Here is a 14,865-nt window from a genome sequence, read left to right as displayed (position 1 = left end):
CATGGCCACAGAAAAATAATTCTTTCTTAGCATTTACAGCGCTTAGAGTGTGTAACAAGATCGAGGTTATTTTAGTGACATTTATTTGCAGGCAGGGAGTCGGTATCAAATATGTATGGTGCACAAGTTTTATTAACTACTTTATTAACTAACAAACACAATCACACACATGGGAAAATGGCAGAATGAAGCTGGAGATAGGAATAGGGATGGAGGCCATGGAAAAAGTAACTAAACCACGAAAAGAACCACCAGTCTCTGATTTCAAAAGACCTAGTTAAGAGGATTCTACTGCTTATCCTAAATCCCTGTTTAGCTAAAAGATTTTCATGTCTTGCAAGTTGAAGCAATCTGTTGTTCTGAACAGTTTCTACATGGTTCCATAAATTGATGATGTTCCAATCTATTTCTTCTGTCTTGAATAAAGAAATTATGATGAACTTGCATGGTTAGTTTGACTCTTGTAGTCTCTTCTAGGCAAGCACATGGCTGGAGTGCAGGTTTAGGTCTGCCGTCCTGGACCAACAAGCCACCCAATAGGAGGTGTCTTGAGTCAGTCACAGCAAGAGCAAGAGAAGGCAGTCACATTGACAGTGTCTTTTTTCACTCTGTGTGGCGGTCCCACCTCTACGAGTGAGGCCAATGTTAGCTTAAGCTCTTGGAGGGAAACTTACAATACTTTGTCTCAAGCAGATCGTTTGCATATGAAACTGGATTGGAGGCTGATAAACTATTAAAGATTCTTGCAGTACTACTATGTTGCACAGGTATCGGCATATCATATACACTATGAGGTTAACTGTTGGTTCTATCATAAAACATTCATAAAACAATACAATGCAAGCTACACTATAAAAGACCTAATAACAATAATCATACACACAATGTTCATTTATAGAACAGTTTGTCTGTAAATTAAAGCAGAAGAGTATGTTTTTACAGGCTTTGTGTCTTCCCTATGGCCTCTGCTTTTCCACGTGACATTCTTTAGAGCAATAAACCATCTCATCTGTTGGTCTTTTAAGGGATGGATCCACAGACCCCAGAGTGAGTTTTAAAGATTAGTTGTTAAATATAACAAATTATTGTGTCTGATTTGTCTTTGTCATTACAATGGACAATGACCATTTCATTTTCAAAAGTGACAAAAACAAATAAAAGTTTCAAAACAAATAAAAAAACATACATATTCTGTCATTACACTTAAGCTGGGGACACACTTAACGACTAGCTGAAACATTCTAAAGCCTGATGTTCTGACAGTTTGTTCTACCCTGTCAGATTTTGCTACCTCCCATTGAAACAGTAGGTAGCATAATTCGACAGCGAAAAATGCTTCCAGCATGTTATTAATGTGGTTTAAGGTTACATTAACATCTACACCTACCCCAAACCACAACTTACAATATTTCAAGTACAGTGGTGGTAGCACAATCTGATGTAGCGTTATTCATTAGAACAGGTACAAATAGGCAGTGAAAAATGCTACTATCAAATTGTGCTTTATTAATGTCTACATCTACCCCAACACTGAACCTACCCTTGCAACAAAGCAAATACGGTAATTTTGTGTTATTTATCATGACAAATATGATGTAATATTAATGTGCGCAACCACAGTAAGCCCAGGTAGAATGATATGTCGGGACACCAAGACATACTGCACGATTTTCGGCAGTTCTAGACAAAAAGATTGCCTTTGTGAAACAATTGTGGTGATTTCGGTGACCATGGCTCCTAATTGGTGGTCCTATGTCGTACAATGAGAGAGGCTCAATAAAGGTCATTGTCACAGTCATTGAGAAAAACTGACTGACAATGAAAACCAACTGTCATTAATCTCAAAAAGGAACAAAACTGACTGTCATTGAGATGTCATAACTGAATTCTCATAACCGAATAAAACATGTCATTAAAAACTCATGACCAAATAAAACCGACCGTCATTGAAATCTTGTAACGGAACAAAACCGACTGTCTTAGAAATCTCATAACAGAACAAAACCGACTGACACTGAAAACCAACCGTCATTGACATCTCGGAACCCAGCAAAACTGACTGTCATTGAAATCTCATATCCCAGCAAAAATGACCATTGTTGAAATCTGTTTCAGAACAAAATGTATTGATTGTTTTTGAATAAATGTACTGATGCGTTTTGAATACTGAAACACTCTGAATAAATGTATTGAGGGTTCTAAATGTATTGATTGTTTTTGAATGTATTGAGTGTTTTAAATGTTTCCAATCTTTTGACTCTTGCCATCAAATTATTCAACCCTCAGAGACAGTTGAAGATCCAAATTGCAGCTTCAAAGGGCTCTACACGATCCCAGATGAGGAATAAGAGTCTTATCTAATGAAACGGTCAGCCATTAAAAAAAAAAAAAAAAATTATAAACTTTTAAACCACAAATTCTCATCTTGCACTAGTTCTGCGATGCTCCATGCATTACTTAATCACGTTGGAAAGGTTACGTGTGACGTAGGCGGAAGTACCGTGACCTTTCCAACGTGATTAAGTAATGCATGGAGCATCGCAGAACTAGTGCAAGATGAGAATTTGTGGTTTAAAAATTTATAATTTTTATTTTTTTTTTAAATGGCTGACCGTTTCATTAGATAAGACTCTTATTCCTCATCTGGGATCGTTGCCTTATAGGCAACGGCTCTGCATGTAATGTAATGTTCAACTTGATGTTACCTATATTAATTACATGGTGTAACCTCCATAATATATTTAGTTGAGTATTTTAACAATTTTATCATATTTGCTTTTGTATATGGTTATCAGAACTATGTTGGTTTTGTTTTACAGATGCCTCATACCCAGACACTGCACCTGCTGCTAGCTGTTCTCTGGACAGACCAAGTGAAAGTGAGAAAGGTGAGATTAATGATCTAAATGACTACTCAATCAAACCTAATCTTTGATGGAAAATAAAGAGTTAGGGAACATAAACAATGAGTGATGGTCATTACTAGCTGCTTTAAGGTCATTATTAAGATTGTATATTTGCATGTGTCAATGTTAAGGACTCCAGGCAGCTGTTGAGGAATCAACGGTGCACAACCTGGTGAAGCGGATAGAAGCATTAGAGGAAGAACGTGACCGTTTCTTTGGCACACTCTTGCATCCGTCTGTGGTGAATGATGCTTAGCTATGTAAGATATAATCACAATCTTCATATGTGATGTTGCTTATTATACGTGGTTACATTTCATGAGAGTACAGGACTAATTGTACAAAATGAATACACTGCTTTGAGTGGTTACTTGCAATTACCTTAAAGAATTAAAAAATTACCTTAAAAATGCTTTCAAAATACCTTTGTTAGTGTAAGTAGTATACAATCCTTCAAGCTGTTGCGGTGCAGTCATGTCCAGTATAGACACTGTGGCATACTAATACACTTTTACATTAAATATAACTAACACCAGAGACTGCTTAGACAAATGTTCCACATGTTGAGAATGCTAACCTAACATATAAATATTATTCATTAATGTTTTAAGAATCACTTACCTCTGGGCGATTCATGATCAGGTAGAATAATGGCGACCTCTTAAACTACCACCATAATCACGCCAGAAAACTACTGCAGCTGTAATTGGGCAAAATGCCCCGTTCGACTTTTCTGAGACCCTCTACTCTTTCCTGATGATGACCTCTGACCTACTTTCTGTACGATCTGAATTTCTGCTTTTGAATTTTAGAATATTGAATTTGATGAGTAAACTTGATCTGAAAACTTGAATCTGTATTTTTTAAAAACTGAATATTTGCAAATTCAGAACAAAACAAAAAAAATCAGCTGTTTGAAAATACATGTATATACAATTTCATCATAAAAACATTTAAATCGTGGTAAGTTTCAAATGTTCAATATTCAAGATTAAATAATTCAAATTCAGAACTATGCCACATAATATGAAACTAAAACCAGTAGGTGGCAGCAAGTCACTGTCTTAAAGAATGAGTCTTTCATTAAGTGATTTGTTCAAACAGCTGATTCATTCAGTCTTTACTGAATGGGTCATTGAAGTATTCATTAAACTGATTAATTTCCCTAGTGAAAAAATAGTATACTTAAGCACAATTTATTTGTATGTACTTTAGTATAACTAAATGTATTTGTGGCACGCTATAAATTGGTATATTTAAAGTCTGCTAAATTGGAATAACTAATTTTGTACTAAAATGCATTTTAGTTGACCAAAAGCAGTGCTGAAGTTCAACTAAAGTTGTATTAAATATACTTGTTTGTGCTAAAGTGGAACTATTCCAAGTATACTTAAGTACACTTTAAATCTACTCTTGAGTTTATGTTTTGAAATGCAGAATTCACTCAGCATAAACTTCAAATGCATTTTGGTGACATTAGAATTTCAATTCAATTACATTATAAGAGTGTTGAACATACATTAATATTATACTGATAATAAACTTTTAGTGATTTTAAAACACATTGCAATGACATTCCAAGTGAACTTGTAGTGTGCTAATGGCATCATTATAGTGTGCTTCAAATAGACTACAATAAAGTCATTTTTATAAATAAAGTTACAGGTTTAGAATATGCCTTTTACAGACAGCCACAGTATACCAGTAACTTACTTATCCAGTGAACATCAGTGAGACAATTAGAACAGATATATACTTGTATATTGAATGTTGGTACATTCGCATAAGAGCTCTCACACAGATATACTCAACGTCGCATAAGAGCTCTCACGCAGATATACTCAACGTCGCATAAGAGCTCTCACGCAGATATACTCAACGTCGCATAAGAGCTCTCACGCAGATATACTCAACGTCGCATAAGAGCTCTCACGCAGATATACTCAACGCAAAACTGGGGTTACTTTGTGTTCTCTCTATACTGTTACAAGTACAGCTATAAGTAAACAGATTTTCAGATTATCAGATTAATGACAGCACAAATTATATGGATTAAAAGACTGCAAATTGCCGAGAAGTTTCAATATAGGCACAGTAACTGGTGCGTGAAATAAACATGAAACGGCCTGTATATAACAAGAAAGCTGTTGAAGAAATAAAACCAGCAGATGCAACATTAAATATCAAGAATGGTTTGCTTCCCTTTTACTTGACATTATCTGTCATCAACGCAACATGAAGCAATTGCATAAACCGGCATAACATTAGTTTTATTCTTGTGCACGCACTAAAACAGACATAAAAGTAGCATTAATGGAAAAAGTGTATTACGGTAGGTGCATTGGAATGCATTAGAAATACACTAAAGTAATAAAACTTCTGATCGGGTACATGAATTGCTTACATCATTTCAAACTATGTTGTTTTCTTTATTTGTCATAATTACAAATATTTACTTTTGTAACTACTTTCTATATATATATTGTGTGTGTATTTGCTTTGCAACCATGCAAAATTGTGAAAAGTGCTACAGAAATACATTTGAATTGAATTAAACAATAGCCTACCTGATATTCAAAGTGTGAGCAAATTATTGAAAAGGTAAAGGTCATAATTATAAAACTTACTTCATGATTATTTTTTGCAACTCAAAACACATTTCCTGTAAACTTTTATCTAGACCAATACTATTTATTATACTAAACAAGTAGAACTCAAATATACTGTTCATTGAATTGGACATTTAACCATAACAGGTCAACATAGTATTCAACAAATGAAATCATTTTATTAGCAAATTTCTCATTGTTACAATTGAGCTGTAGGCAATAGTTAGAAAATTCTGCCTTCACAGCACTTATTAGCAGAAACAAACTAGATGTTTCAGTTCATACCTCACGTTTGCTTTGGTTTGCACAAAAAGAAAGTCTCATCTAAAAAATTATATAGCATCATCTAAAAATAATTTGATTATTCTCAGATTTGAAATACATGGTGAGACTTGTGTCTTAGCTACAATGAGTTTTTTAGACTCTAAAGGTTCCCTTCTGACAAATGTGCCAAAATCTGCAACACAGATTCCCAGTAGTGTGCACTCCAGAGAGTTCAGTTGTTTAGCAAAAGTACAGCTAAACTGACTGTTGGTGAGTGTGACGGCATTGGCTTTATGGCGTGTTTGAAACATAGATCAATCAATGTGGTCTATATGTGTCAACTTTTGGTTCAACCAATAGTAGGACATTGGGGCAGGCCAGTGGGGGTCAAGGTTTAGCTTCAGCAGTTACAGTGTTTTCAAGTCATGTCAGAAAGTGTGTATTTATGAGATAAAACTCATAATTATGAGTTTAGGTAACTCTGGATTTTCTTAAGAGTTTCCGCTGCATGACAGCGAGAAAACATGTCAGAGGCAATGGATGTAGAGTCTTGCTCTAGTTAAAAACCCCTACCAAAATATATTTAAAATAGGCCTATATTCATTTCACACTAACTAAAAACCCATTAATATATTTACTGACATAAATATTCTAATTAAACTTTACTTGGAGTTCTTCTTTATATTGCACAATGCATATTTCTTAATATTAAGCCTAAAATGTGTTTAATATCACTATTAGTAAGGATAGTATAATCACTGTATAATTTGAATGCAATATATTTAGCGTATCTAAAGTATACTTGCAATAGTTCCACTTTAGCACAATAAAAAAGTATATCTTTAGTTGGACCTCAACACAAAAATACTTGTTCCAATTTAGCAGACTTTTAAGTATACCAATTTAGTATACTAAAAATACAATTGCAGGGTATTTATATTAAGTACATAAATATGTAAATTCATTTGTATACTTAGCATAAAATAAATATATTTAAAATACATTTTAGTATATGTATTTTTCACTAGAGTTAAAACTAAAAAAAAAAAAAAAACGCAGATTAAACTTAAAAAAAAAAAAAAAAAAACGCAGATTAACCACCGCTGTGTTGCTCCGAGACTTAGTTCTGCTGTACAACATTGTACACAATATTCTAGAGAGTCTACAATGTAAATTATTATTTTTAAACTGTTGTATAAAATATCACATTTGCATTTGTACTGATATTTGAGAAAATATTCTTACTCATGTGATATTGTAAAATAACTACATCATATAAGATATAAGACAAAAATTCATCACAACAAAAATATCTTGAATTTTGTCCGCATATAGGCTGACTGGATACATCAACAGTGAAAGCGTGGTCAAACACAGTGACAAACTCTATGTGAGCTTGTACATCATTAAAACAATAATTAAGATATAGACAACATATCGCACACCCCTAAGCACATGAAGAATGAACTTACAATTGAACTTACATTTACCCTATTCTCTTCCTTTTGCGTGCAGGAGTATGTAATACGCTGATGTAAATCCACAAATAAAGAATATTAAAAACCATATAATGCTAATTAGTTTTAATTTGTTAGTATCAAATTAAAAAGTATTTAGATATGTATAAGTCAGAGTAGCTAAAATTTAAGACTTCTCATAGGCAAGTATAAGATTTTTTTAAGACTTCTTATGACCTTAAATTTTAAAAATCAAATTTATTACTTTTGAACTCTTTCCCAGCCATTGACGCAATTTTCACTGTTATACAGTAATGGGCACTATTACGCATCTTCTGAAAGAGTACTGAATCTCCTTATCAAAACTTGTCTGGCTATCACCAGACCAAGCTCAATTTAAAATTGAACATTGGTCTGGGGAGTCTGTATGTATTTTCTACTGCACAAGAGGTGTGATCAACGAGCATTATTCATGCAATTGGATAGTCCTTCAACCAATCAGATCAACGATCCGGGTGACGTACTTTGCAGAGCGACGCGAAAACTCCAGATAGGTTTAGTTTGTATTGGTTTGTAGCATTGATCAGCAGTTTGCAGAAGCAGCAATGGCATCGAGCGATTTTTGCAGGTTGGGGAAAGAAAAAAAAACATGAAAGTGAGTGGTATTTACACCCACTCGAGCGATTTGTTTGCTAAACTAAAGAAGTCATTCAGCATCGTCGAGAGGTTAAAAGGAATTTGATTGATGGTCATGCTTGTCGTCGCTTCTCTATCGTCATCGTGTTATACCCGCCAATAGCAAGCAAGGTGGATAAGCCAGTCTGTGATTGGTTCCCACAAAAGTGTAACAGAAGCAGTAGAAATGAATGTACGGGTTTCCAGACTGAGTTGCTGGGCGAAATCAAATCGCCGGCAGATCAGGCTGGGTTTACCCAGTCTAGATCAAAACACATACAAAGAAGATTTTCTCAAAATGTTGCTTTTTATGAAACGTCACGTGTTAATAAAAAAAAGAATGCATGAAAAACAGGGTTTTTTCTTTAAAAGCAGAGGGTTTGTTCTTTCTTTTCATATACTGCATGTTCAGATATTCATACAACAAAATATTCTGACAAATAAACAAATTGCAAACAATAACACAAATAAATACAATAGAATAAAGAGAAAAAAAATAAATAAACATGGCTTTAAGTTTTTCAGGTGGGTCTACCAGTATATTCAGGTTAGAAATACTATAGAAATTAAAGTAATCATATGTAAAATAACTGGATAGTTTTCATTGTAAAAATTAAATTAAGAGCAACAAGTTATTTTCTTTGTCTTTTATTCTTTGATTAACATGACAGACAACAGGAGGTTTATTAGGCTGCTGTCACTTCAAGAGTTAACGCAAGGCTCCAATATACTGTTACACAACTTTTTTCTCTTTTGCTCAAAAACCAAAAATGCCATTTTCGGTGGCCGAAATTTCAGTGCATCCCTAGTAAAAATCTTGCTTAAAGGCGCTCTAAGCGAAGTCACGCGTTTTTAGGTCAAAACATTTTTTGTCACATACAGCAAACATCTCCTCACTATCCGCTAGCTGTCTGTCCCCTGAACACACTGTAAAAAGACGCGGTCTCTATAGTCGCCACAAGCTCCAAAAACGGCAACAAAAACAAACTGGTGCAGTCTGGACCATTTAACATAATAAACATGCTCCAGCCAATAACCGACAAGCAGCGTCAATACGCAAGCTACTTACATTTTAAATGCGCGTTCATGACTGTTTCAGGAAGCACGGAGGGGAGGGGCAGGAGGAGAAGGAGGGAGGGTCTAGCTAGCCTCTGTTTTGTTTGACAACACTTCGAACGTCGACAGGAAGTTACTCCACCCAGGATCGCTTAGAGAGCCTTTAAATAAAAGTGGAAACGTTAAACACAAAGTAAGAGAGAGGAAATATAGACCAGCAACTCACTTGAAAAAAAGGTAAAATTGTGGATGCACTAATTCATGGTCCAAGTCACTATTTTTATCACTCCAATCCACACCGAAGACAGAACTGCTGGCTGGTAACAACTCGCACGCCGAAGAGGCAGAATGACCATCTTCAGACAAAGATGCTGACAGGTGACCTGCTTTGGTCACTTTCTACCTAAACTAGGACCCCTGCTGTCATAGTGATAATCAGTGAAGACTTTATATGTTTATTGAGGTCTTAACCAATCAGAATCATGCTGCCTGAAGTAATGACATAGTTTAGTGATCTGTGTTAGAGTATAATTGCTGCTGTATTGAGTGTGTGAGAAAGCGGCCTACGAACTCCTTGTTGAGTGTTGAAGCTAACTTCTGATGATGAAACTTAAAACTATCTTCAGTAAAATTGTTTTCCGATTGACTGCATTTCTGACTTCTGGTCTTTATTCATCATAACTGGACCTTGGGAATTAACTGTAAATTCCTCTTACAGTTATGGTGGAGAATACGGCACCAATGGGAGACGCTGTAAATAGTTTTGGCTGGTTGCCCATAGGTTTTTCACTCTAATCTAAGTAAGGGGTGCACAGCGCATAGGGCAACCTCTGTAGGAGTGAAAAGCTGTAAGTTCTAGTGTAAAATCACAAACCTGACTCTCAACTGTTTCTTATCCAGATAGGGGATCTCCAGAATTTAGAGATCAGGAAGACAGGAATATAATTTTAGTTAAATAAGTCAACGTAAAAATAGATATAGGGTTGGTTTGTCAAGGTAGATCAAGAACATCCCCGAATATAAAATTGGGACCCTAATTGGATTGGACCAGTATATGGAAATTCTGGAGTATACAGATTTATCATGCAGAAGCCAAGCTGTTGTTAAATGATCACCGCCTCAATCTCTCACTATCATTTTTTGTGGGTTTCAACTGTGACTTTGTTTGTATAACTGGCAGAGAATACAAATATAGTATACATAAAAAGATGGGTGTATATTTTTACTTATCATTCAATGACTTCATTCACACAGCATATTATATTATATTAAATTAAATTATATTACCTTCATTAATACTTTTTTTGGTAAAGAACGTGCATGTGTAATTTCAAAGAAGTGTACGATTACAAACATCTCACCATTTATTTGTGCTTTGACTTACGGTCTTGCCTTATCTTTCTCTTTCTCATGTGCCGTTCTGACCGTTGCACAGATGAAGGACACCGTGGGAGTAAGTTTGTATGAAACTGAAAATTCTTCAGTTTTATCTCTAAATGAAATTCACAAGAAGAAAAGTCGTTACAAAGGTGTTAGGCAACACTGTACGATGTAAATCGTTGTTTTTTTTAAAGCCATGGTTTGAACTAATGTGTAAACAAAAGGAGTACGGGTGATGTGGGTCATACGTGCCAGATTTTTTAATTTGTCAGTTGTATTGTGACCTTTTAAAACAGAATATTTTGATGAGTGAAATGAGACTTTTCCAATGACATACCAATCACTGTGAAACACAAAATATTTTTTTGTTCTTGTTTAATTTTGTTATCCAAAGAAAAGAAACCCTAAGAAGACCTTCCAAACTTCTCTGTCTCAGAGAGTTCTTTTGAATGCAGTGCACAATAAAAAAAATTATATAGATAAAGTTAATTTTGGATTTCAAATGATATTCAGCTGTCTTCTTGGTTTGTTTGAAGTCAATTGAAGCTGTTTACAATCTCACAATGATCAAAATGTTGGCAAAGTATCTGCTGCTGTAGCTGAAGCTGAAATAAATCCACCAGGTGAAATAGTCTGTTTCTGATGCGAGGACAGAAATTCTGTTAAAATCTAATAAAAAAGTTTTTGATGGAAACAATGGGAGGAAAGCCAGGGTCAAAACTATATGAATGAACCAGTACAATTTGATGTACACTTAAGCCGCGCACACACTTAACGATTGTAAGGCCGATTATAAATGTAAATTGATACTTATGACTGATCACGCTCAAACACGTCCAGTCAGAGCCAGTTGCGTTCAGTCGGCGATTACGGTCGGTGTTCAAATTCCATGTGTAAGTATATAAATCTGCTTCAGTTGCAGGAAACAATCGCTGTGTGTTGAGCTCAGTCTTAGAATGCTTTAGCTAGTCGTTAAATGTGTGCCCGGCTTTAGAGAGAATATCTCTAAAAGAAGTATCTTTGAAAAAAACACACAAGTTGCAAAAATATATAAAGTATAAAGACAAAGAATAAACCAAAATGCTTTTTTGAAAATGCACATAATTTCAAGTCTTTTTTTTGAGTATTGGCCTGAGTGACGTCAATGGGGGCGGAATTCCTTGTACGGGCACTTCTCCCAGAAGAGCGCGCACACACTCAACGCGCATTCGGGTTTACGGAAGTCACCGGCAGCGCTGCACAGGTCACAGGACTGCACGAAATCAACCATGTCACCAAAGAAGTGTGTTTTTGGTTGTGGATAACCTTGATTTGTGCTCACACATTACATTGATGCACTCTTGATATTTGTTATTAAAATAACCATATAGACTGATAGTTGCAATCACGTTTGTATTGGTTAAAATGAATGGAGAATATGTTGTGTTTTTCCGTGGCTGCTCAAGCCCTCAGGATTGGCGCTTATGGTTTCATAAACAAGGCCCAGTTCAGCGCTGGATTTACAGATCGTTTGAAACTGAAAGGTGGAGCGGTCACAGTGGTAATGATCCCGGTCATGAGTCAGAACTGCAGGCGGAGTAAAACTGCTTCATATGTCTGTTTTGTTGGCAATAGGTGCCTAAGTGCATATAATGTAAACTGCACGAACGTAGTGAATTCATAAATTCATTATTCATCATTCACTATACGTTATATTCATTATAGTGATTCAAAAGTTATCTCGGGATAATGCAATGGTGTATTGTGTGTTTAAATTTAGCTGACCATTGATAGCTTGTAGACGATCTCTACACAAAAGCTATGCGTACTCGTGACTCTAGCTCCACTTACAGGATACGCCTCCAGGCGTTCGGCTGTTTTCGGAAATACTCGGTACAGTGTATGTATCTTTTATAAATATGATTAAACTAAAGACTTTTTGGAGATATGAAGGATGCACTACTACTCTATAGGTACTCAAGATTAACATGAGATTGGCAGAAGCTGTGTGTGATATTCCCCCCACCCCCCTCCTTTAAGATGGGCTATAGTTAAAAAAATGTTCCTCATGACCATCTCTCTCAAAGTCATTTAAATGCTGTTGTCTGAGCCTGTGTCATAAGCGATAACACACTGTTTATAGTAGAGCTCAGTTGAGACTCACAGAAACAGAGATGTTAAAGGAATGATACAGACATACAAATATTCTTGTATTCTATTTTAGCGGCATGGTTTTGCACCGGTTCTATTCTTATCTCTCCAATAGATCTGTCATTCATTACCTTCACTTTATTTATCATGTGGGCAACCACAAGGGTCCACTATTTTATTTTACCTGTACATGTTACCTTTGGGGTCTATCTTCTTACCTATTGTCTATGTACCACTGCTATGCTGATGACACTCAATTGTATGTCTCATTACATCTTCAAGTCCTGTTCCAACATTGTGTTTTGATGATGTAAAATGCTGGATGGCTAAGAATTTCTCTACTTAAATGAGAGCAAAACTTTTTCGCCCTCTTAGCTCTTCACCCCTTATCTCTAGCTACCTAGTTCCACTCTCCAGAAATGTTCACCCATTTGCAAAAAATCTGGGTGTATTTTTGGACTTCAAGCTGAATTTTAGTTAGTGCTGTGGTGGAAATAAGTTTCTATTACTTAAGATTAATAGCTAAAATTAAACCTATGCTCTCATCTAGAGATCTGTAGACAATCATCCAGACTGGACTACTGTAATATTGTGTATTTAGGTCTCTCTCAGTCACTGGTGAATCGATTACAGCTGGTTCAAAATGCAGCTGCCTGACTACTGACTGGTATGAGAAAGAGGGACAGAATCACCTCGATTTTGACATTTCTTGAATGATTACCCATTAGATACCAGATCGACTTCAAGGCTCTATTAAAGGTGCCGAAGAACGTTTTTTCACAAGATGTAATATAAGTCTAAGGTGTCCCCTGAATGTGTCTGTGAAGTTTCAGCTCAAAATACCCCACAGATTTTTTAAATAAATTTGCCTATTTTGGGGCATCATTAACTATGCACCGATTCAGGCTGTGGCCCCTTTAAATCTCGCGCTCCCCGCCCACGAGCTCTTGACTATAAAACGGTGCATAAACAAACTTCACACAGCTAATATAACCCTCAAAATGGATCTTTACAAAGTGTTCATTCATGCTGCATGCATGCGTCGGATCATGTGAGTATAGTATTTATTTGGATGTTTACATTTAATTCTGAATGAGTTTGATGGTGCTCTGTGGCTAACGGCTAATGCTACACTGTTGGAGAGATTTATAAAGAATGAAGTTGTGTTTATGAATTATACAGATTGCAAGTGTTTAAAAATGAAAATAACGACGGCTCTTGTCTCTGTGAATACAGCAATAAACGATGCTAGCTTTAACCACATTTAACAGTACATTAGCAACATGCTAACGAAATATTTAGAAAGACAATTCACAAATATCACTAAAAATATCATGATATCATGGATCATGTCAGTTATTATTGCTCCATCTGCCATTTTTCACTATTGTTCTTGCTTGCTTACCTAGTCTGATGATTCAGCTGTGCACAGATCCAGACGTTAATACTGGCTGCCCTTGTCTAATGCCTTGAACATGAGCTGGCATATGCAAATATTGGGGGTGTACATATTAATGATCCCGACTGTTACGTAACAGTCATTGTTATGTTGAGATTCGCCTGTTCTTCGGAGGTCTTTTAAACAAATGAGATTTATATAAGAAGGAGGAAACAATGGAGTTTGAGACTCACTGTATGTCATTTCCATGTACTGAACTCTTGTTATTCAACTATGCCAAGATAAATTCAATTTTAAATTCTATGGCACCTTTAATATTTTTTTACTTTATGTCTCGCTCCCTTGTATCTGTCAGATCTTATTATTCTATACCAGCCAGTATAGAATCTGAGATCAGCAGATAAATTATTGCTACAGGTTCCGCGGTCTTGACTTGTGCCTTTTCGATAGTTGGTCCTAGGTTATGGAATAACTTGCTGCTTGCCATGCGCTCTGTCCCCACTTTGATCACTTTTAAAATGGCTTTGAAGAAGCACTTTTATATCTTGGCATTTGACTCTGACCTATGAGAGAACTAAATATTAATTTTATGTTGTTGTTTTTGTATTCTCTGTTTGTATTCTCTGTGTACAGCACTTTGGGCTGCACTTGAGGCAGTAGGAATGTGCTTTATAATAAAAAAAACTAAACTAAACTAAACTACCCAATCACCAACAGCCGCATAACTTGATGGCTGCCAGGGAATCAGACCCTGAGGAAAAGGAGATTATTTATAAAGACGTAATGGGAGTGGGCTTTCAAGAACCATCAAAGATCATGAGGTGATGTCTGTAATTGCTGTGGAGACCACGAACAAAATTTCGTAATTTATATCAGGAACACATGACATTGGTTGCCTTATGGGTAAGAACTGTATAGAATATTCAGATTCAGCATTACAACAGATCCCTGATTCTGTGAGGCTGTGCTGATATTGAATTAATATGTCT

The sequence above is a fragment of the Megalobrama amblycephala genome, linkage group LG21, assembly GCF_018812025.1.
Source record: "Megalobrama amblycephala isolate DHTTF-2021 linkage group LG21, ASM1881202v1, whole genome shotgun sequence".
NCBI classification, from domain to species: domain Eukaryota; kingdom Metazoa; phylum Chordata; class Actinopteri; order Cypriniformes; family Xenocyprididae; genus Megalobrama; species Megalobrama amblycephala.
The sequence above is the reverse complement of the archived record's forward strand: the minus strand, read 5'-3'. Positions refer to the sequence as shown.